This window comes from Monopterus albus, unplaced genomic scaffold (assembly GCF_001952655.1).
Source record: "Monopterus albus unplaced genomic scaffold, M_albus_1.0 scaffold133.1, whole genome shotgun sequence".
NCBI lineage: Eukaryota > Metazoa > Chordata > Actinopteri > Synbranchiformes > Synbranchidae > Monopterus > Monopterus albus.
The window spans coordinates 2,185,339-2,211,036 of NW_018128013.1; the positions used below are offsets into that span (position 1 = coordinate 2,185,339).

The following is a 25,698-nucleotide window of genomic DNA, read 5'->3' on the forward strand; positions in this document are numbered from 1 at the left end:
ACCATGTCAGTATGAATTCAGTTTTGCAAAGTGAATGAAAGGGTTAAAAAAAAGGGTTAAAAAGTGGAGGGAAGTATTTTCACTCTCATTAGCCAACCCATCCCAACTCAAACACACAGCTCAGTGCATGAACTGCCCCCAACACACACCCATCCACACATGCTCACTGTGTCTCATCCTTCTTTCCTGGCACACACTCCCCCATCTTTCACTTATTTTTCATCCCACTTCTCTCATCTTCCTCTCCATCCTCTCCTCTGTCTTGTCTAGATTTGTGAAACTGTCTACTCTTTCTATCCTCCCATCCTCCCTCTCTCTTTCCTCCTCTCCTCGCGGTAGCCCTCACCTCCATCTCTGAGGTTTTCAGCCAATCGTTGCCGAGGGAGGTGTGGTTTCACAACGGGAGGGTGGACAGAGCTTGTGGAGGAGAGAGAAAGGGAGAGGATAACGCTGGTGAAAAGAGACGCTCTCTTGAGCTACTTGGGGGAGAAACGCCAGGCTTGGCACTAGGTGATGACCGTGGCGCAAATACTCAGCCAACCGGGAATAAAACACGGAATAAAAGGGGAAGAGGATTCTCAGTTTGTGCATACCTGCGCGCCTTCCCTCAGGCCGCAGGTGTTCTACGGTCCCTCTGAGGGGACAGATTTTTTTTTGTCCTGAGAGGGAAGTCGGAGAAGAACATATCTTCAGGGGATTGCATCGCACACAGTCTCATCTGTTGTTCGGCTACTCTGAAAGCAAACTTTACTCAGTTTTTGTGAGGTCTCAAAACACGTTTCAACCCCAGGTTCGATCCGATCGAAGCCTCTGGAATTCGTGGACTGTTCACTCGGACTGTGTCTAAACACGGATTACCCAGGACAGCATCTGGATTCAGAAAGGCGAATTCATCTGAACTCCAAACTTGTGTGTTGTGACGCGACGCGTATTCATTTGTCTTTTAATGCGCTGACAAAGAGGACGATGTCTGAATTATTACAGCCGTTGCCCAAGCTGCCCCAGGAAAGAGGGGAAGAGTGAGTGGAAGAGGAGAAGAAGGGAAGTCGGTGGCGTTTACCTACCGTCCACTAAATCGTTAGCGCCTTTGCCGTTCGGGCTTTCACATCTCTTTACTGGATACACGGACACACATCAAGAGGCACAAGAGGCGCACGGGGAGGACCTGCGTTCGCACCCTCGGTGAGTTTGCGTGCGTGTCCACGCTGAGGGAATTACAAACACGGGGGATAACAGTATCTGTGTTGTGCGTTTTCGCACCATGCATCTATCTATCTATTTATCTATTATGTATCTATACAATTTTATCAATGCATTTTTAATTTTTACGCACCGCGCACTCTCGTGTTGATCGGCATAAAACAGAAATTCGAGCTCGGATGGTCAGTTGCAGTGTTAAAGACTTCATATCCTGACGCATGATCGATTAGTGCGGAAGGAGAGAAGCTGGAATTAGAATTTTGATGAATCAGATAGGAGGCTTGTTTGGCCGTTTCCACAACAACAGGTTCGGCCATCAGCAGTGTGTTCACTGGCGCCAATATTTGTGCAAAGAGGGTACACAACTAAATCAATGTCAGAGGTCACACGGAGTCTTGAGAAACCCCATTTCCATATAGTGTAGGTGCATTTTCTTTACCTAAATAAGTGCAGCGTGAACGCTTTAAACCTGTAGAGGTGCGTGTACTGTAGTGCAGCCCCTAGAGTCAGACCACGCTGTGGAAATGTGTGTGTTTAGGTGTGTATGACTGTTATATGACTATTATATTTTAGTGGGGTTACATTCTAACTTTGTAGCTGTGTGTGTGTGTGTGCACACCAAAAATCAGTCCCGTGGCATAGAAACTGAAGCTGAACCTGGCTTATTTTTCAACCTCTGCTTTTCTTTGTTTCATCTATGTATGTGTGTGTAGGTGTGTGTGTGTGTGTGTGTGTGTGTGTGTGTCTGCATACCCGTGCTCCTACTGGGTCTCCTAAACAATTAATACCTTCCTTCCTGCCTGTCTTTCTCCTCTGTCTCTCTCTGCCTGTGCATGTGTGTGTGTGTGTAATGTTGTTGCTCCATCAGTCACCCTGAATGCTTGCAACACACCGCACAATTTCTCACAAATTCTCTGAACCATGTAAGCACAACATTTATCTGTCAGCTACTTTGTCGAGACTGCTGTATGTGGCCGTATCCTCAGAGAAGAGGAACTGCTGCCTCAGAGTTATACTGAACACCTCTGAATCTGCCGCTGCCTGAGACCCCAGGTGGGAAAGGAGCCTTGTTAAACAAATAATGGAGGAGAAAAAAAAAAACGGAAAAAAGTCACAGCTTAACTCTTCAAGCTTCAGTGAAAGACATGTATGCATATCTGTAAATACTGTACCATTTAAATCAATACATGCACACACAGTCCACACTCACCTGATTGCTCTTTTCCTCATTGTACTGTGTTATTGAAGTGAGATGTGCTGATAGTCTGGACTTTTCTATGATAGATTGTAGCACCGGGAGCATATAAATGAAAGCTGGTGTGCTGAAGGCTGAGACACAGAGCTCTAATGATATTTTGCCTAATGGTGTGTGAGTGTACATTGGTGTTGACAACATGACTGGATTGATGGTGACAAGGATTATTGATGACTGCTGTTGGTGTTAAGTGTAAGAGTGTCTATAGAGAATTTCTAGTATTCTGGTAGGAATGAAGGAATGTAAAGTACGCAAAATATATAAAACCACAGTAGCAGACTGTGCCATATTTTGTTGAAGATACTGTATTCCCTTGTTTAGTATTTAACACTGGTGGAGACTGCTGCCTAACACACTGCCCTAAAATCTCCCATATTGCAGGCAATCAGTTGCATTGAGGACTGTTAAAAAATTCATATTATTTTCATCCAACCATCATTCAGCCTCTGTGCCTTTTATGAAAGCACCTGAATTCATTATGTCTCTCACTTACATGCTTTTCTTCAGATTTTATTTGGTAGCTACAACAACGCAGTGAGGCATGATTTCCCTCTTTGTAGTTATTTTGTGTCTTTTTCTAAACATTTTGTGTTTGTGTAGTTGTACTGTGTCTCTTTGAAGTCATTTTGTGTCTCTGTAGTTGTTTTGTGTCTCCTTGTCTTCTGTGCTTCTCTTTTTGGTTTTGTTTGGTAGTTTTGCATCCCTGTTCCCCCCTGACTCTTTGGGTCCCTGAACCTGTACCCATGAGGCCAGTTCAGTAACCCTGTCTGTATATTAAACCTGGTTTCTGTCTTCAGGGAAGAAGGCCCGGGCAAAACACATGTACTATCCACAGAATTACAGCATGCAAGATAACTGAGAAGAATCACACTGACATCTTTAAGAGGTTAGATCTGCAGTTGTTAGCTCTGAAATGTCTCTGTTGAGGCCGGTCTATTTCAGCTGTGGGATAGTAGAAGTTTCTAAGCTAATTTACATCCAGAGTAATTTACTTTTGCACATCTACTGTATATCAATGTTTCATACTGTACAGACTGGGGCACATTAGGGGCCTTTAAATGGATTCCACAGAGTCCTGGGCAAAATGAGAAGTGGTTTAATTTTGCTCTTATTTCATTGCTTTACTGAGATGTTACTGACAGAATGCAGGAAGATGACTGGAGAATCAGAGGTTTCATTACACCCCCTGTGGTTATCACTCCAGAATCTGATTAATGATTTTTAACCAAGACAACAGCGTCAACATTGTGTTTCTTATATATTCAGGTTTTTAGTCACCCTCCACTCAACTGTTATCTAAAATGCCTTGCCTGTACTGTAGATTTGGGGGCGGAGCCAATCCCAACTGACATTGGGCAAGATGCGGGGTGCACCCCGGACAGGGCACCGGTCTTTCACAGGGTTGACCCCTAAACACAGGCAACCACTCACCTTGACGTCTATTTAGAGTCACCAGTCAGCCTAACCTGCAGGTCTTTGGGCTGTGCGAGGAAGCTGGAGAAAACCTGTGAGGTCTGAATCTGGAACCTTGTTGCTGTGAGGTGACAGTGCCACCCCTAGTCTTTGACAGTATGCTGAATAACATATGAAATAATCAAACATTTAAAGAAACTGCTGTGTTAAATGAGACAAAACTCAAAGAAAGCTTGAATAACTTTTTAAAATTAGTTTTAAAATTAACAAATCAATTGTGTTAAATACCTAAAACAGCATGATGTTACTTATCATATCATTACAGTGTGACTCCAGTGAAAGCAGACATATGAGAACAAAAACTCGCTCTTCATCAAGCAAGGACTATGTAGGCTACATGTAGCCTAATAATTTATGACAAATTATGACATAGCTGAGTAACTTAGTTTAGATGAACATTTATAAATAACACACAGTTATCAACAAGAACATATTTACAATTAGTTACTGTAGAAATGACTACACATTGGGTTGTTTTGTAAATTATTACCCCTTTTTACACAAGACCACAGAGTGCATTAGCCAAAACAGACCTGTTGATGTAGGTTTTGTTGCTGAATGTTGTCTTGGTTCACAAGACAAAAAAAAAAAACAGTTTCTGGAGTGAGAGCCACAGTAGGTTGAATGAAACACCAGTTATGTTTTAGCATTCTCTCAGTATAGTAATATTTTGGCAAAGCAATGAAATAAGAGCTAAATTAAACCACTTCTCATTTTGCTCCGGATTCCGTTTAAAGGTTCTTGGTTCCAAACTGTACTTTTGGAACCAGTGTACATGTGTAAAAGGATAGTCCTCTGTACAGAAATGTGCTTGTATCCCACAGCTGAAATAAACTGGCCTCAACACATCTCCTAACAAGTCTAGTTCTACTAAAGATGTCAGTTTATTTGTCCTCAGTGATATATTTCTCTCTCACTGCCTTAAAATTATTGTTATAGCAAGGTGGCATCTGTGTTTTGTTGAAGCCATATTTTACCAAAAACAAGGTTTCAGGTTTAATGAATTTATATTTGAATGAAAACAGTAAAGAAAAGGAAATAGAATGTCTATGAATCAACCTGAAACGGCTTTGCTTTCTGACATTTTCCCATCCTAGAAAGGCAGTTAGATGGTATACAGTTGCAATGTTCTAGTAAAAGTACATTCAGCGACAGAAAAGGTAATATTGCCACTCCCCTATTGTCTGTCTCTAAAAGAAAAAAACAATTTGTCATCTCTTATTAGCTATTATTTTCTGATTTTACCTCACATTTCGAACCTTATCATCCGAAACTGCATATTCTCTGGATTCTCTGTGTTTGACCTTTGCCCTGCTTCCTAAATGATCTAAAAATCTGAGCTGGATCTACTGTGGGTCTCACTCGTAGTCACTCTGCCGAGAAATGCATGAGCTAAATGCCTGTATATAAATGTAAATGTGTGTACTCAGCGTGTATGCTCTTCAGAGACTGACTAGTGCATATGATGCGGCTGTGCCCTTCACACTACAAGGACACGGGGAGATATTGAAAATGCAGCATTTTTCAACAGCTGATACATAATAGTAGGCTTTCAGATTTGCCACCGGGTTCATCTCTCAGCATTGTATGTGCTGTCCTTTTCAAGATAAATGGTATACAGGTTTTTAAGGTTCAAGTCAGACCGTGGACAAATCGAACTGTTCACAAATATACAAAGATTGCTTTTTCTGTTGGGTGTGTAGGTGGCTATACAATGTGTCTCTCAGCCAGCAGTGGTTAACAGTGGGTTTCATTCTTGTATCCATCTTCTCAGTAACTGCTGCACACTTTGGACATTGTATTATTTGGCTTGATAAGGAGTAATATAGTATGATGATGAAGTACTGCGCAAGTAATTAGTCAATTAATCAGTTAGTCAGTTCACTGAAGTGTTGATTGTTAAAGCTATTGTGTGACATTTGAGAAACATTCTAGTTAGATAAGCAGACATTGCTCTTATTATAAATAGTAAATGTAAGGCTAAGTAGCCTGTTAGCTTCTGTTAGCACAAAAAGAGCTAGCACAGTGACTTCCTGTAAAACCATAAATTGTCATTTTTACATTTCTGTTCTTGCACCATTCAAATAAATGAGATATATTGATTTTCTGTTACCTCTAAACCATAGAACTCACTATCATTTGCAACAATCTTTTAATGATGAAGTAGCTTCTGTGAACTGGTGTTTGCATTTTATCCTGGCCAAATAAAATGAGATCATCAGTTACTCTTCAGTACTCATGATAATGGAGATTTTACACTATGTGGATGATTGTACAGTGTGTGTGTGTCTCTCAGCCTTCTAAATTTAGCTCTTTTTCCTTGCTCACAGTGTATGATGGTACAGTATGTAAACCCTAGTTGCTGACTGTGGATTGTAAAAAAACAAAAAATATATGTTGCTTTAATATAGAATTTTAATGAAATATATAATATATAGTTTGAGTCAGGTATATACATAAGGGTCTATTAATTCTCACTAGACATCTGGAAAAACAAGTGGACTATGTAGATTAGAATTGTGTCATTTAGATCACTAAAATCTCTTTGCTCCTCTACGTAGCCAGAAGTATGCAGACACCATCATTCCAGAACATTCCGCTACAAAGTATTAACTTAAGGGGGCTGAATACTTTTGCACGCCCAATTTTTCAGTTTTTTATTTGTTAAAAAAGTTTGAAATATCCAATAAATTTTGTTCCACTTCATGATTGTGTCCCACTTGTTGTTGATTCTTCACAAAAAATTACAGTTTTATATCTTTATGTTTGAAGCCTGAAATGTGGCAAAAGGTCGCAAAGTTCAAGGGGGCCGAATACTTTCGCAAGGCACTGTAGTGATCTAACCCAAACAACAACACAGCCCAAGACAAAATTATACAAAATCAGTGTCTGAAAACCTTCAGTCATATATGATAACTTTTAGTCATCATAAAAAAAAGGGCTTTTCAATATTGTCATTGTTAATGTTTGGCTGGAAAATGGTCTAAAACCAGTGGAAAGTGTCAACATATGTTTGTCATTTATTTGTTTAAACTGGCCCTTTAAATATTTATTGCATAAAATGTAAAAAAGGGAAAATCCTTTTGATGTTGAGGCGCCATCTTCAAATTGCTTGATTTGTCTGAAACACAGTCAGATATGACCAAAACGCAGTTGTATTCAATTTTCATTTAACAAATAGAAAAACAAATCCTCATGTTGAAGAATGAGATTAAATAAAATTAGCATTCCTAAGTAGTTGTCAGTTATCTTAGTTATCACCCAATCATTTAGCACCTCCCCATTCCTATTGTTCAAATAGGTAGCTGTGTTGGAATTGTATTTTTCATAGTGGTGAAACATAAATTAATTAACAACAGCTCTAACCACTGCTGCTCCAATGTGCAGTGCTGACACACCTCTCATGGCAAACGTTGGAGATGTGCCTGCTTTAGCAGCTTGTTTAAAACAAAAGAGGGGATTGCTGGAGTGCCGGGAGCCAGGAACATGAAAGGCAGGTAAACTTCCTCTTCCTCTCTTCCCTCTCCTCTGTGCTTGTCTCTTTTAAGGAGTAGCTACATGCATCCCACAGCAGCTGTAGTAGGAGGGGGTGAGGAGAATTGCTCCGAGTGAGCAGTGTGAACACTCCATTGTTTCCCCTCTGTACATTAACCCTGAGCTGGGCTCCAACATGGACTGTAACAGTCCAAAGCCTCACTGACACTTCAGTCTACACAAGGGGTGGGTGTACAAGTGGATGTCTTATATTTAATACAATTTTTTACCACTGCATAGAAAAAAGCATGGCTGTTTGCTTTATTTAATCCACTGAGGATCTTTTAAGACGCTTCTAAATATTCTTGCAGACTAAAAAAAGGTGAGCTTTTCTTTGGAAAATCAGAGGGAGGGATTGGTCTGTCTTTCCCACATGGCTTAGGGTATATTGTTTTGCAGAAACATGTTCCAGAAAGGTCAAGCACAAAATGTGTGCAAATGACTGCTTCTTCTCCACAGTCCTGTCATCTCCTTTACAATGAAACATGTCTCAGAATGTGATCTTTTCCCCTCCTTTACAATGAAACTCTGAGAAGCTAAACATGTCTCAGAATGTGATCTTTTCCAACGTTATTTGATCCCATTTATGCATATTTGTAATCGGAAATGTCTCCTATCTGGATCCAGAAATTTGAGATTTAGGGGATGTTGTAAATCAGTGGGCAGGGCTACTTATTGTCTACAAGTATTTGTCAGTAACTTGAATTTTCAGTTATTTAGCAAAGCCATTGTTTTCCTCTTTGTATGACTGATGGTGGTGCTGATCCTCTCAAAAAGGTGTAAATTCATGGAGACAGACTGGGGAGGCAGTGTTTGCCAGGTGATGCCCCTGGCATAGAGGTTTAGTAATATAAACACACTTGTCTGTACATGTGGTTGTAATTTTGTCTGAGGCGCATACCAAGACATTTATAGAGATCCCAAATTTGACTGTATTTTTCTTGCTTTGCCCATGCTAGATGTAAAACTCTATTGGCCCTCAGCTTCAAAGGGTGGTTGGCTTGCACCTCAAGCCATTTATTCACAGCCAAAGAAATGCAGTAAAACAACAACTTGAGCTAAAAATGGGACTATTAATGAGTGAAAAGCTGCCTTCTCAGATATGTCAGAACGTTACACCTTGTGTACCTTTTCTTTGCAGTTTGTTTCTGTCATTTTTGGATTCATTTGCACTTTTTTGGTGCCAAGCTACACTTCCCAGAATAGAAGAGTCATGTTTTACCTCCTTTATCTGGATTTCTGTAGGTTGATGCACTTTTATGCCATCCAACAAATAAACAAAGCTTCTGCTAAACAAGGTGCACATCGCATTCTGTGTACATACATGAGAGTTTCTGCACAACAGGCATACTGTACCATGTATCTGTATTTAACAAAGCAACAACCCTTTAGGGCTCCCTTACTATTTGCCTGTATCTGTCACTGATAGAAAATCCCATAATGGACATGTTTGCATCAAAATATAGTGCATTGTTACTTTAAATTCATGTATATGTGATGTAGAGTCTAACATTTATCATCCAGGTCGCCATGAAATGCTGGAGGAAGGAACATTAAGGAACACAAAGCTCTCCCAGCGCTTTGGCAGTCCATTATTCATGACTTCTCCTGCACTACAACATTTGATGGCTGCGTGTGAATTTCTTTCTCTCACCTTATTATCATATACTTTGTCTTCTCCCTGGCTTCCACTTCCTGACAATGATTAGGAAAGACTCCATGAATCAGTGGCAAGAACTACAATGATTATAAGTTGCGGCATTGATCTGCATGTTGAGCTCTATCATCCAGATTCACTGACTCTGACATCCACACTCTCTCCATTGATTTTTACTGTTGCTTTTGCAGACGAGTTAGCACCCCACCAGCTGCCACCCCCACCACCCACTCTCTCTCTTTGTAACACACACACACATGCCCTAAGCCAAACAGGTAATAGTACAGAAATATACAGTACCAATTGTATGTTCCTGACCCATTTTATCAGTATTAATGTGCTCAGTGCTTGCGCAAACGTTCAGTCACACCTTTTTGTGCAGGAGAGCATTTTGATAGCAGGAAGAGAAAAGAAGGAGGGGAGTAGAGGAAGTGAGCGATAATGTCACATACACATTACTTTATATTCATATTCGTATATTCATTCCTGTTACATCATTTCGAAGAATGTGCCAGTCATACAAAGCAAAACAATCAAGTAAAACAGCACAGCTTCCTCCTGTCTCTCAACATCTGTAAAAACTTGTTTGCCCCTGGGATACATTTTACAGGAAAAAACTGCCATTAATTCCTTCAGATCAAGTGGTTTGCTGCGGTTAATTGAAACGACAGGGTGCACAGAGAATTAAGATCCAAGTTTGCAAATCTGTGTAGCTCTTTAGCCTTTTTAGTGCATTGTTTTGGTTTGATTAACTGAATGGCTCAGTCAAAACTCTCATCAAAGCGTTACTCAGCTTAGACAGGCTGCTGTTTTCGCAAAAAAAGGTTCTGAGAATATCTACTTTGTTACCACAACAGCATTAACTCTAGTACTCTACTTTTGGCTGTTCCCATTAGGGGTTGCCACAGCGACAATTCGCATGATTAAATTTTGCACGTTTTTACGCCAGATGCCCTTCCTGACACAACCCTCTCTATTTAAAGCTGAATTTTGCTTTAGCAAACACCTTCATACAGCCATACTTCTTAATACAGTCAATTTGAAAAAGTTGAGTGTACACAGCATTACAAGAACATTTTTATGTGTCCACAATATTATTCGGTTTTTAATCCACAAGCATCCATTTGACTTACGTGGATCACTGTGACGGGTAAACAGGCAGACCTTACAAGTGCACAATGAGTTTGTTCACAAGACTGGAGATATTTTTCATTCATTATAATCTCTGTTGAAAATTGAATACCAGCAATCACTTATCAGCTTTTCTTTTGTTACAGTGATTTGTGATAATTAGCAAAATGAAAGTCTTCCAAGTGAAAGTAAGGCAATGAGTTCCAAATAACCGTGCCTCCAATGATGCTAATTTATTTGTTAGAGGCATTTTTCCTTTATTGGCTTGGTTTCTTCCAAAGTTAAAATTGCAACATTTGCTCAGTTTGCATGCCTGATTCCATATTTAATTTATGAGCGGACATTCAAAATGCAGATTAACAACCCCTCCTCTCCCTTTGTTCTTCTGGACTTTGGCTGCCTAACCTAGTATGCTTTTTGAACTTACTCATGCGAGCAATTTTGGAAGGCGCTCATATGAGTCTGACTTCACATCTGACAGGTCCATAGGTGACCACATGGCCTCTCATTCCAGGGAATGATCACTATGAAATTAAATGCCTAGGGGGAAGAATCCCTATGTGTGTGCTACCATGTGCTGTCTTTAAATTGCGAATGAAGTAAGAGGGCTTTATTTAATCAATATTTATAAAAATTAAAGCAGTTAAGGGAAGAGGTGGTATTTGAGATGAGTTGAAAAGCAGCTCAGAGCAGCTTTGGAACAGGAGAGCAGAGCGGGGTTAAAAGCGGGATGGGGAATGATAAGGAAACATCTCTTATTTCAAGTGCAGTTAGGTATAATAGAGAATACATAAAAAGTCTACATCCCTCAACATACATACAGAGCTATATGGTAGAGTTATAGACATACAGTACAGTCTATATTAGCTCTTTACATTTCAATAAGTAGTGTTTATTTAAGAGATGGAGTGGACATGTCTCCTGCCAGTCATTTATTTTCTTAAAAAGTTGCTAAAAATGTAGGTACACTGACATTGACTCACTTTCAATTATTAATGTTTGCTCCATTTGCACTAGGCTCAAAGAGCAGTCTAAGTGTCCTTAAGCAAGACACTGAATTTCGAATTGCTGCCACTGTTTGTGCATGGGAAAAATGTAAGTTGCTATGGCTTTAAAAATTAAAAATAAATTTCAAGTCAAGAACTTATTCTAAATTTTATTTAGAAGTTATGCTGAGCTTTTTTTTTTTTTAAATCTAGCATAAAAAGTTGTAAAGGGCAAATGCAGGTTAATCACTTTATGTTCTGCATGTTACTGCTGTATATAGGACATTATGGTGAACAAAGTCAGCCCTTGCTCTCTACTTTTCTTCCTCTCTCCCTGTATTAGAAGTCGTTCCAAGTCTGAATTGTCACTTTAAGCCTGGTGTCTGACTGCTCCTGTTCCTGCAGTCAGCCGTGATGTGCCACCTCCACTGAATAGCATTAACAGGATTGGACCTTTGCCTCCACAGTGACGCACTTAGCTTGTCAAGGTCACTAGCAGCATCGCATAAAAGAAGACAGTTCTTAATGAAGTCATACATCACATTTAGCATATGGTTCAATTAGAGGCTTCATAGAGATTATTGAGATTATATTATCCCAGTGCATTCATTAGCTAAGCTCCAGTAGTCACCCATCTGATTAAAAGCTGTGAGGGGATTTGCGCCATTGACTGGGAGAGATCCGAGTATGGATGGAGGCACTGGTGCTGTAGAGGATGTAGTTTAGATGTACTGTATGTTTAATTTTGTAATTGTGAATCTTTATGTAAACATATTTAATGGTGTACACGTTTACAAACACCAGGTGCGGCAAGTTTGGCTCTTAAACGCTTTTGTGCTTATGAGAGTTTAAGTGCCTCTGAATTCATAGTGACCAAATACTAAACTTTAAAGCCTGTGTGTGTGTGTGTGTGTGTGTGTGTGCCATAGTAGTGCTCAGACCTTAACTTTAAAAAAATTGTTCAGAAATTGATTTAGAAAATTATTGTAGAAAGCTTTAGATAATGGGTAAAGCGTTCCAGCCATTCTCTGGTACAGCATATCAAATGTGAGAATCTGCTGCTTTTATTTATTAATTTATGTTGATCATGCTCGTAAACTTGGTATTTTTGGCATTTAAACTTATGGTGAGATAAAATGACAAATCTGAAGACAAAACGTGTGGGGCATATTTACAAAGGTTTAAGTGCTAAACAGTGAAACTGCATGTAATTGCGTGTGTCCAGTTTTACTAAGGAGTGGCAGTGAGGTTTTGCAAAGGAGAAGCAGAAGAAATTTGTGCATTCGGTCTCATGCAATGTGTATTTTACAGTGTACCAGTTCAGGGACACAGAAATGAGGGAGGAGAGAATGGAAATTTATACAAATACTCTCAGCGCCTGATTTACCACCACTCTGACAGAGGAAACTGCGACTGAAATTTAATGCCAGGAGAAAGTACATTAGGCATAAAATTTGCAGCCCTGTTCTCAGTGTGGCAGCTGTGAAGAACATGTTTGAGGAGGGAGAGGGTGTCTGTAAATTGCATCGCTTGCCAGAGGAAAATGTGAGCTTTCAGGTCAAAACATGTTTCAGTCACTGTACGTAAAAAAAAAAAAAAAAAATATGAATGGCAGCAGACTAAAACTTCTTTAAACTATCTTTTATGCTCATCTAGGACAACAAGGGCACAGTAGCCTACACCTGCGAGTCCTAAGCAGGGTGTGCTCAAATGAACACGGCTGCGGCTGTGCTCATTGACATTAATTGGTAAATATGCTGCTAAATGGAAAAATTGTGGTGCCGCAATATTTTGTGCACCTGAAGGTAAATTGCGGCAGGTTTAGTAAATAATGTTGGTGTGTTATAATTATAATGGACAGTTTAGGTGCTGTACAGACAAGTATGACCTGTTTACGGGAGAAAGAATCATGTTGTCTGCTGTTGACAACATGATAGTAGGTTGAGAATACAATCAAGGAATTCATGATAGTTGGTAGAGTAGGCTCATTCATATCTTGCAGATTTTTAATCAATCCAGGCAGGACTGTTGTATGTCACTCCTCATTCCTCTCAGGGGAAAGTGATGTGACTGAGGCTTCTTGGGAGGACATGCCTGGTCCAGCTGCTCCCTCTATTGGATCCTAAGACACGGTACTGTACTAGACACACTGATATACTTGTACTTTAGAAAGAATTCCCTGACAACTAATCTCAGTGGCACAGGTGTAGTTGGATGTGAAAATCTGTTTTCCTCTATGTGATTGTGCTGTACTGTGGGTCTCACCTTCTGCCACACACACATTCAAACACATATACAATAAATCACATCTGACTCCAAGCAGCCAGGTCCATACCGAGGTCATCTCAAAATCCCCATTTAATGTTTAATGGTGAAGCTGTCTTTGATATCAACAGCAGATAAAGTTGAATTTCTTGATTGCCTTGGTTAAAGACTGACACTGCAAGCTGGGGCCCGTCCAGTTACTCATGCCAGCGGGGCCCCTGTCACTGCTGTTGCTTCTTTTTAATTGGCCGCTGAGAGAGAGAGAGAGGAGCGAGGAGTCATAGAAGAAAGGGAGGGGCCCCTGAAGGGGCCCCGCAGGTCACCAGAGAGCTCAGGCTGGAGCCCATTACTCAGGGAGGAGATAGAAAAGGTCAGCTTGGGTGGTGGGTCAGTAGAACGCAGATTATGCTGCAGAGGGAGAGTTTCCATTGAAGAGCACAGAGATTACACCAGTGCCTTGTCCTCAGAATTGGAAAGAAGATGAGGGATAGAGGAGAGGATGTGCAGAGGTTGAGGCAGAGGAAGAGAAGGCAAGAAAAAAGAATGAAAAGGCGAGGTATTGATTTTTTATGAGAGAGAAGATTTGCTCCCAAGATTGAGAGCAATATCATATTAAACCCTGTTTCTGGCCCAGAATGAGGATGTAAAGCCTGTGAATCATGTCTCCACCTCATTGTATTTATTTTTTAAGCTAATTTCCAGTTTGAACTGCTGCAGCGGAAAATTACAACTTGTATGATAATTGGAAAAATGTCAGCATGCAAATGCTCAGTCAGTGTTAGTTATTCAATTATCTATGAGGTGTTGGCCACGTATTGTTTCAAAGGATGCCTTTGGTAAAAGCTGGCTTTTGAGTGAATGGGCAACATATCACAAAATCCAAAAGGAATAAAGGCTTGATGTATTTATCCAAGAAAGCTTAAAGGAGTAGCCACATACTGTACCATGCTTCGGGTTGAAGGGTTTTTAACATACAAAAAAGTTTGAAAGGAATGAGTTTATGGTCATTCAATCCCTGGGTATTGCAGCAAGTTGAAATGTGAAAACGGTTTACAAATGTCTATCTATTTGACAGCACACTTAATTTTGCAGTAATGGGGTGGGAGCACAGATGGAATGCTAACAGGGTGGTTGTGGTCTAGGTTTCTAAATGACCCAGAAACAGAGATGTCGTTTGACTTGTTTGGATGTTTCTACTTGGAGGTTAATAGGAGTACATTTGAAGCTGATGGGACTGGTATTAGTTTTTGGGCACAAACTAAAATGACCATTTTGACCTGATAAAGAAGAATTAAGGGAGCACATGAGCTGTTACAGTTCATCTAAATGGAATTTCAATGTCTGCACCAAATTTAATGGTAGTTCATTCAACAGTTTTTAAGACATTTTAGTCAAAATAAAAGTCAACCTCAAGCTGGTACTGGAGCAAAAATCAATAGGATTCATCCTCTAGGGAACATAAATGTATGCACAAAATGTCATGGTGCTGCTGAGATTTCAGCCTTTACCAACAGTCATCCACAGAGTCGAGCCACTAAAAATGGCATAATAGATCTGGAAAAAAGTTGTGTGTGCTCAACTTATTTAACAAAGATTATATATGTGGAAAACAAGTGAAAGATACAGTATCCTTTTGATTTAGTCAAATTATCTGTAATCTGAGTTTTTGGGAGTCACCACAGTAGGTCACTATAGTCCTCATCCATGATTTGGCACAGGTTTTACACCAAACACCCTTCCTCATGCAACCCTCCTTGTTTGTCCTGTCTTGGGACCTACAGGAATAATGCGCATGGCTTGAACAGTCAGAGTGGCTGGGTGTAGCTGCAGCACCTGGTATTCCCAGGTCCCCCCACATCCAAGTGCTAACCAGGCCTGGTCCTGCCTACTTTCAGAGACAGGACAAGATTGGGCATGACCAGGGCAGCATGGCTACCAGTCTGAAGTCTGTGTTCATAATAATATCATAATCTGTGTTAACTGAGATCACTAGTGTTAATACTGTATGAAGACATTTCAGGATTGGATAAAGTCTGCTTATTATTGCTTACTTTTATGACAGGTTATTTGTTTTAAAGGCCAGAGCTAGAGGTCTTTGTGGGATACACAATGTGTAGGCTGCCTGTATGTGTATAAAGTTGTACCAGAATATTGTGCTGATAGATTTATCAGTGTATTCTGCACATATTGGAATTTAGATACAGTATATGATATATTACTGTGTCTGAATAATCCATGACCTATCCCATGTATGTGTGTCATTCAAATGACCAGACAGTGAGACACAAATATAATTATTTAAAATGTATTCATTTTCCCCTTCAGCAGTGGAGCTTTGCATTGTTATTAATAAGTCCTTATGTCTCATTACAGAGTGAAAAATAACAAAAAACCCCTGCTGAGCACGCATTTGCATCTTAGAGTTGTGTAGGATATTTAATGCATTGAAACCACAGCATCTGTATTATAAACACTATCTCACATGTGTGTTTTGAAACTAATGCCCCAAAAGATTTTGTTTGCATATCCTCTAGAAAGCTGGTTCTTACACAGTGCACTGACTGAGATCACAGAGTGTAAAAAAGCAGCAGCAGCAACAACAACAGCAACAGCAGAGAAATTGTGTAAAATAGAGATTTATGGCTTATGCTTAATTAAAAATATCTGGAAACCAATGGTGGAAGACTTAAAATGCTCCTTATATATAAATATCCTACTGCTGCCCAGCCTCATAGTACAGTTAAGCAGACCGAGACCTTCGTGATGTCTTATGTGTATAATTGTTTTTTACATGCAACTGCAAAGTTGTGATCTGCTAACGCACATTATCTTCAGAACTTTGCCAGACTCTGAGTCATCCACTTCTGATGCAGTGTTTCATTTGTTACATATAGGTCTGCACTCATTCCAAAAATAAACTCGGGAATTGAGAAGTGAGAACAATCGTCTGTTATATTTGCCTATTCCACCCAGTTTGGTAACTCCAGCCTTTTCATACCTTCAAACTAAACAACACATTTAATGTAAAACTGTATTAACCTGCGAGTGATCAGGGCAATATTTTTAGTTGTGGTCAATGTTTAAAGATCCACTCCAGAGACATTTTAATGTTTATATTTGCATATATAAATACTCTGCTATAAACAGTATATAGTCTGACAGAGTGTTTCCTCAAAAAAAGTTCAGTGAACCTTTGTAAAGGGCTTCAACATTTACTCCTTACTGAGAATTCCAGGATCCATGAATGTTGAAATATATGCAAATATGCCTACAGCAGCCTCCACCCCTTGCCCCCCACAGTCGCTTCTCCACATAGGCCAGGGAGCTCACTGTATCAGGATGAGATGCAGGAGTGAAAATTGAAGAGATTTAGCAGTTTATGTTTGAGCCTCACTCACCCATTACATACTGTATAAGAGATACTGTCGATACAAGTCAAATGTGCAAATGTGTTTACAGTCTGGCTCAGAGTTTGGCAGTATGTCAGTATCTGTTGGTTTCTCAGTTGGTCCAAAATAAAATCTATAGGCCACATGTTCCAGAAAATTACTGCACATTAAAACTGAACAGAATTCAAGAGCCAAAATAAACCTCATTAATGCTATAGGTTAACCACAAGCACAATTCACCACAAGTGAATATAGGAATTTAAGTCACTTTTTTTTCTATTATTCATTTGTCATTGCGTGGAAAGTTGCTGATCTGACATCAAATCTATGCAAAAAAGTAACAAAATAACACAAAGAAGCATGATGAGCCATGATAATAAATTTTATGCACATGCCGATCAATCATTTTACAGGCGTTACTGACAGCAGGTGAAGTCACGCAGAGCGCTGCACAGTGGGTGTGCTGCTATCACACACATCAATCGGTGGGGAGTGGAAATGGTACGATCCACTCAGTAAACAGCTGTGCATCCCTCATTCTGGTGCGTCAACTAGCAGTTTTTTATTTTAAATGTATTTGTTCTTAATTTTAACAAGCTATTAACCTACCGGTCTCAGGGACTAGGGTAGATTATATGAAATGTGCCAAATCAACTTAAAACACACACACAAAAGCAGAATGAATATCTAACATTTTCAGCCATTTAGAGGAATGGGGTGGGCCCCTTCATGCGGGGGTGTTGCAGCACCCCTACTTCCCGCGGTTGTGGTGGTGTGTGTCTTGTAACATTTGATAGTATGTCAGTATCTCTCTTTATTTTTACTCAGTGATTGCTCCAAAAAGTAATGTAATAACAGAGAATCTGGAGATTGGCGTTTTTAGCAGTGGCTAACTTAACCATTACCCCAACGGTTCTCTTCATTTTTTCAGTTGATCCAAACTTAATTTAGTTATATTACCAGAAGAACACAAGCTTGCGTTATTAGCAGCTGGTTAAGCACAGCACTCAGGCTACTACAAAAAGCCAAAACCATAGCTATCTACCTGTTAATAATGGTACTTGTCTCACATTGTCTCATAGTGTTAGCTAAATAGCAATTATACGAATAGTGTAAAGAAGCTCCAGGGTCTGGTTTACATCCAAATACATCATAAATCCAGTCTGCCAGAGCCTCTTTCAAACTCAGATATTTTACAGGGAAACAGATGCAGTATCTGCACCTTTCAGAATGTGAAAACAGCCTATTAGTAGCAAACTATGCAGTCAGTATAATGGAGGGATGATATTTATGGAGTATTAAAAGAAAAAATGTTTTAGTGGAGTCCACCTTTAATTTTTTTATTTATTTATTTTACCAAATTTAATCTCCATTGACAGAAGAAATCAATTAATGGAGCCCACATGCAGCTAAAATTATTTTGTCTCTCTTACTAAATCCAATTATGACCGCATATATTAGTCCAACACTGTCATACGTCTGTCTGTGCATTTCACAGGAAAGGCGCAGGTTGACAAAACTATATTATTAATTGATGGCAGCAGTTGATAGCAAGTATCAGTGTGAGAATAGTGTTTTTGAGAGTTAACTTCTCATGTGAAACAACTTTTTAAAATTGTGGAGCCTTTTAATATGAATAAATCTTTACTCATTGCGTAAATTACATTGTGCATTTTGGGGGGTTAAGTTTATCAAAGACCGTTACTACCATGGGTCTAGTCTTGTGCCTTATGACCATTTGATCTTGACAAAAGCAGCTGTAGGTGGAGAAAATTGGGCGATGTGTCTTTATAGTAACAGCCTGTGCACCTCCGCAGACCCTGATCTGTTCATGGTGGAGGATCACTTTTGATAAAATATCTAAAACACAGTGATTACAATATATTTTTATAGTATTATTTTTAAAACAAACATTATAGTTGCATGCAAATAAATGCTGAGGCCCCTCGAGACCCCTTTGTATTTTGCACACAGTTTTTATTCCATTAATTATAACATATTATTATTTCATGGGGACTTTTGTAGAAGACTTGTTTGCTACTGTGAGGAATGTTATATTATTTGCTATTAAGTTGGGAAACTATAAAGAAATCCAGCAGGCCACAGAAAGGGGTGCAATGACCCATTGCAATAGTTTTACATAGTCTTCTTTTGACAGGTGCTTATGTCCAACTCATCATCTATGTTTGCAGCACAAAAGGGTCCTAAGTGAATTTGATTATGAATTTGGATAACAGTAAATCCCTCTGTATTGCTTTACACCAAAACGAGCAGTTAAAAATGGAAAACAACAAATCTTCCCTAATGCTTTACAGTTCAAAACAGATGGAGAGCATGAAATCACATTGCTTGCCACAAAAATGGGTGACTGGATAAAAGAATATATATTTTTTTAACTTAATGGTGAAAATTGGGAAAAGGGAATCTGCTGCATGGCTGCACGACACTATACAGGAATAGTCTAACCTGCTAAAAGACCAGAGGATAGACAAACCCAATCCAAAGTGTTGTTCAGTCAAACAGACTTAGACCCTAGTGTTGTCAAACATATCAATTCTTTGCTACATATTGGTTCTGAATATTTGAAAAATATTCACTTTCCATAGAATCAATGAGTTGATACCAACTGCACTTCCTTGCGCTCTCTTTTCTCAGACACACACACACACACACACACACCATTCAGATGACAAGACCTCCTCCTCCTGTCACTTAGTCACAGTGCCATCCTCTTTTCATCACTTCTCTTGCATGCTCCAGTTGAATTTTAAGCTAATGGCAGACCATGGTATATTGTGGGTTTTGCTGTGGTGTTAGCTCATTACAGATGACAAGTGTGGTTTTGATTGACAAAGAAAACCGTAATAACGGCAATGCTATTTTTCAAGGAATTGTATCAAATTTAGAAATTCCAGTATTATGACAACACTTCTAGACCCAGAGTATAAATGCCAGTACTAGCAACAGCATGATGGGACATCAACAAGAAACCCCTGTCACTTCATACTGTCCTCCTTGGCTCAACAAACACATTTTTCTGCTATGCTATTTATGGCACTGCAGAGCCAAAGCCAAAGTCCATGTTAGGAGGAGGTTGGGGTGGATGGATGGGTCAGAAAACACAGGACTTTTCCACAGGAGAGCAGTGTTCAATTTCTGTGTGATGACAGCGGTTATTTTAACCCAAGTTATATATGTGCATAGCCCTAATGAAACAGTTCTGTAATTGCGTGTTTGATTACCATGATAACAAAAGTTTGGTAAGCATACTGCTAGAAGGTTTCTGTGGGTCATATGCTAAGGTAGGGAAGAGCAGTGTATGTTATCTAGGCTGGTGGACTTGTTGATATATTGACACACAGACTTTGCCACAGAGTGGGATCCTACCAGGACCAAATTAGACTGCTGATGTGGAGCCTGCCTGACTTGAAACCCTGGTTCACTCATGGTTACGTTGTAGCTATGTGCAATGGTAGATGCTGGGAGAACATTCAGTTTTTAATAAAAAAAAAAAAAGATGCTGTAAAAATACCACTACAGTGAGTTGAAGGCTCATGCCACTAGTGATTACCTATCAATCAAACACTTCAATGTAGGGGACTAGTAGAACATGGGGAGCTGTGTGTACAGTGGTGAGAGTCAGGCATATATGTGATGAAGTAGTCCATCCATCCATCCATTATCTAAACTGCTTATCCTAAACAGGGTCACGAACCAATCCCAGCTGACACTGGGACCTGGACAGGTTAACTTTGTAATGGGAACGTCAGCTCACAGAAGACAGAAGTTGATGAGGTGATTTAAAGTGAGCTGTATGACCAGTGGACATGATCAGGCCCTATACTACTTCAGCTGTATTCACCACTGCAATTTGTTTACATTTTTATTTTCATTTATGATAAATAGCAATGATGGCCATATGGTATGTACTGTACAGTGTATGTTTTTGTATAACTGGAGTTGCCTCTAGGTTGTATCATTACTGAGTAGGAGACCAGTGAAGTGCAGTCCCAGTGTCAAAGTTGTTTCATTGACTTTGACAAAGAACAGTGATCAAGGTGAGCAGGAGGTGTGCAGTGGAGGTGTGTGTTACTAAAATAGAGAAACTACAGTAACTGAGCCTTCCTCCACTGGAATTGGAAGCTTGCTGGTGAAAACTAAAGCAGCCTACGGTGACCAATGACAGGTCTAGCAGACTCAAACTTGTTATATATGTCTGTCTGCCCCGGTGTGAAGTGACATGTCAGCCATGGCACAGCTACAGAAGGTGTATGTGACATCCATACAGTAGTTAAGCTTGTGAAAACACTAGTATATTTTGATACCACTACAAGTTTTGCAGTCTATAAAAATGTAAAGAATCTTGCAGCATTCAACAAAGTACGATCTATATGGTATATGAGTTGGGAAAGGGGCTAGCTAACAGGGCAACAGTGGGTTGCATATAGCAATGGACACACATGGTAAAGACACATGAGCACACGCAGAGTAAGAACTGTTGTGAAGGTTTTACTCTCAGACCCAGTTGCAAACCAAGCAGAGAGTAGGTACTGGATGATCAAAGCTTTAATGGTGTGCTGAGCAAAAGGGCAGACAACACATGAATATTAGGCAGGAATTGGCCAATTAACTCACACAGAAATAAGAACAGAAACAGGTGAACAGGTACACAGTCTGGTCTCCTCACAGATTCCCATGGATGAGTATCAGGTGAGTATGGTTTTGCATGTACACAGAAACTCTCAGTCTTTTACCATAACTACTTTCTTACAGACTGAACAGGTAACAGGAAAACTGGCTGAGTATCAAGCACAGGAATAATTCGGGTACTATTCAGGAGAGTGAATCAGAGTCTGGAACAGGCAGCAATGGTGACCGGCAATACATAGTTCAGTTTCTGGTTAATTACGAGGCAGGCAAGCAAAACAGGCAGGAAACAGAAGACTGACCAGATCAATGAATAATCAAAACTCGTGCACAAGAAGGGCAGAAGTGGGGAAATGGAACCAGTGCATATGGGTCTAAAATGAAGCAGGGTCAATATGTGAGAATCAGGAAGTAAACAAACCAGCAAATTAAGTGAATGAGTGAATATTGACAGATCTCTTGAATCATCGCTGCCACCAGTAAAGTCATCCAGCAGATTCCCTTTTCGTTCTTTACCAGCTGTGTACGATTTGTGAATGATTTGCAAGCAGGGTGCATAAAAGGATGTTTGACTTGAATGATTTGCAAGCAGGGTGCATAAAAACCGATTTCCTGGCTCTTTGTGTTACGATACTTTAGTATACAAATTTAATGAACCATAGGTGTTTGCAATATATGTGTTGAAACCCATTAAAATGGTAAATTTATAACAATCCACAAATGCTTATATATAGTTATCTATGCACTGGCCTAGGTTGGGACAACAGAGGATGTTTATAATTTCTATACATGCAATTTCTTGCTGTAATAGCTTTAAAAGGATAGTGAAGTTTTACTGAAGTTAAAGCAGTATAGATTCACATTACAGCATAAATATAAAATATAATCCAGGTAGGAATTGTAAATCTTTTGCAAGATTACTGGAACTACTCAGCTGCTGTATTCTGTCTCTATCATTGGGGCATGGCCCCAATCCTAAAATTGCCCCCCCCACACACACACAACACATGTGACAAGCCAGAGTCATTCAAATTCTTTGCAAAAAACAAACAAACAAACAAAAAAAAAAACACAGAGCATCTTTAATAACAATCGGACAAATTTAAGATGGAACACATTCGAAACCTCGAACTTCAAAAGGAACATTCTCAAGAAAGGAAAATATTTTTGTACATAATTTTTAGATTATAAAAAGAAATGGAATGACATGTCGATTGTTTTTAAATTATACAAATCACTGATAAATGATAAAAGTCATAAACTCCTGATTTTTGCTCTTGGCATTTAAATACAATTTCATGGACGATACCTTGAAATAATATAAAATATGATGTGCTGGACATAAATGAAACCTTATCAGCTAATAGTTAATATTTATGTTTAAGCAACCCACACACTTTATTGCTGATGATGCATTATTGGAATTAATAATTAAAGATTCATCAACTGATCTCTTCTGAATATTTTATTACAATATTCACATAAGATCAAGGTATTTACAACATGCAGTTTATTTGCCACTTTAATATAGTATCTTCACCTATGCTGTATACCATTTTTAGTGTGCCACCCCCAGATTTTCAGTGGCCCCATCTGGCCTCCTCACTAAATATTTTCTGCAGGTGCCACTGCTGCAAAATACTAAACATCTGCAGTCAACACAGTCCTTTGTGCCTAATTTTACTAGAATGAAGTTGAATAAATGTATCGTTTATATCCAGTGATCACTGTACATACTGTATATTGCACTTTTATAGTGAGTTTTAAAAGTCCAGTCACAACTGTAGATAATGGCAGAATTTCATGGTAACATCACTTCATTTAGTGGAATCACTTCAATTCACAGATTTGCTCACAGAGGCAAAGCACATGTGCACAAATCCTATGCATCATGTTTGTCCAATAGAAGACTGTTTTAATTGTGTTGACCTTTGAAGGGAACATCCATGGAATCCAGAACACAAGAGCATCATATCCACTGCGTCTCTCACCTCCTTCCATATAAATGTCAGCTTTAGCAAGCTTATCAAGCAAGCTAGCTTTAGAGCTTGGTGCCCAGCATGTCCTGGCTGGCTTGCATGTTAGTGGTTAGCCTACTGGGTAAGGTTGGGAAAAATACCCAATAAAAGCAGATTCCGTAATTCCTTCTAATTCTTTCTCTTTCCCCTGTCTCTCCTTCTTTCTGTCACCTTCATACTTCTGCCTACTCTTCCTCGGCCCTCTCACCTCTTACCCTCTGTCTCCTCACGGGATGTGTCTCACAGACGCCGGGTCTGATTTGACAGCTTTGCATTCTGCCAGCAGGACGTCAACTTCAACTTTCCCCCCTGTCCATCACTGCCTGCTGCCGCACCTATGCATTAAATATTAAGCCTTGTGGAACAGAAGTGTCACTGAATACGATGCTGGGGTTTGAATTCACTTGGCAGGTCTGAAGGGAATCTCTTCCCATCTCATGATTAAGCCCAGTTCTCAGTCTGTGTAAGCCAGAACAGTTGGTGAAGCAGGGAGAAGCAGTTGTGGATGAGCTTTTAAGATTTCCCTGATGTAAAAGCACCATGTGAGCATTTGAATATTGTATTAAAGCATGCTGAAACTGACACATGTACACAGCTGGAAGCAGCTTCCATACTTACACACACACAAAATTCTCTCAAAGGCAGCCACAAGCTCAAATCTGAACACACTGTCACACATACACACTGACAAGGTAATGGGATTAGCATTCCAATGTTCTTGGAATATTGGAGGATTGAGAGAGTAGGGAAAACACTAAGAAAAAACAGCAACTCCCACTGGAATTGCTGCAGCAGTGACAGCACACTTTTGGGCAGAAGGTGACTGCTGAACAAATTCATACTCAAATGTCTTTGAATTAATTTTTTTTAACACTGAACCAAAGAGGTGAAAAGGCAGAGCTTAAATGTCTTGATACACACCAAAAAAGCCCCCCACCCCTTTTCATGTGAATTTTTACACTTCAGTAATGCCGAGGGAGAGGCAGCTGGAAGTGAGCTTGACTTGATAATTGAGCTATCAAGTTGTGCTTTGATGTGTGTGCATACAAGCTTATGCAACAGGCAGCTTAGCTGTTGACACCTCCGTAAATCTCTCCCTCTACTGTGCTTTCAACCATAAATAATGTTCCACCAATTCCTTGCATTTCTAAAAAAGTCAGCTATTCAGCCATTCACAAAAAGACTCCCTGGCATTTTTGACAGTTTTATAATACATATATAGTAGTTTGGCTTGGTCCCAGGGTCATGAAGTGATACCCGGGAGATAATGTCAACTGTCAAGTAAAGTAGGGGGAGAGAAAGTGGAAATACTAGGATTTTACTAGGTGTGAGCAGTATAATGGTAGCTGTGGAGAAACAGCTTTTTTTTTTTTTGGAGTGTGAGAAGGGATACAGTAGAGCTGCTGCAGTATGGAAGCTGAATTGATGCATGCTGGGGACAGTAGACATGAAATGGTATGAAAATTTTATATCATGCTTATAGTGACCAAAGTTGGTCACAGTACTGTTAAAATGTACTGTACTCTCTCTCACACACACACACACATCGATTTTACACTGAGATCCTGCGCTACTGCTGTTCCAAAGGATGACCCATATCCTGTCCTTGTACTGTTGATACAGATCAAGCTAAGGGTGGTATAACTGTGAGCCAGTCTGTGAATTCAGTCAGCAGGACGGCATTCTGCCCCAGAGGAAAGACACAACGTCGCTCTGCATCAACTATGATGTAAATTTGACGCAATGTCGCTCTGCATCAACTATGATGTAAATTTTGTGCCAGCAGTCTACAAGCAAAAACAACAATGGCCGGAGAGATAAGTGCGGATGTAGCTTCAAGCATTTTTTCTCTTCATACAAAACTGTTTAGCGTGGTTCTTGCTTTGTGTGTGAATGTCATGAGTAATAACTGCAATCAACATGTTCATGACATCAGGAATGCTTTGACCTATAAGTTAGGGAGAAGCCAAGAACAGTTCGAGGCAGAGAGGCATGCACACTTGAGGCACTAGCGATAGTGTTGCGCACATATTACGCCATCAAAACATAGCACTTGGTCCCAGACTTCCGGCTCACCCTTTCTACACAGTGCACACCTCCCCTTTGTTTCGCCTCTGGTACTACCTCACAAGGCAAGACCAGA

General features: G+C 39.8%; 1 protein-coding gene across 1 annotated transcript in view; it reads left to right on the forward strand.

Annotated features, from left to right (window-relative positions):
- Positions 1-456: 456 nt before the first annotated feature.
- Positions 457-25,698, forward strand: part of brinp2 (bone morphogenetic protein/retinoic acid inducible neural-specific 2) — a 257,146-nt gene continuing 231,904 nt past the window's right edge. The window contains exon 1 of the mRNA XM_020613359.1: positions 457-1,182. The gene's annotated coding sequence lies outside the window, so the exon portion shown is untranslated. The remainder of the gene's footprint in view (positions 1,183-25,698) is intronic.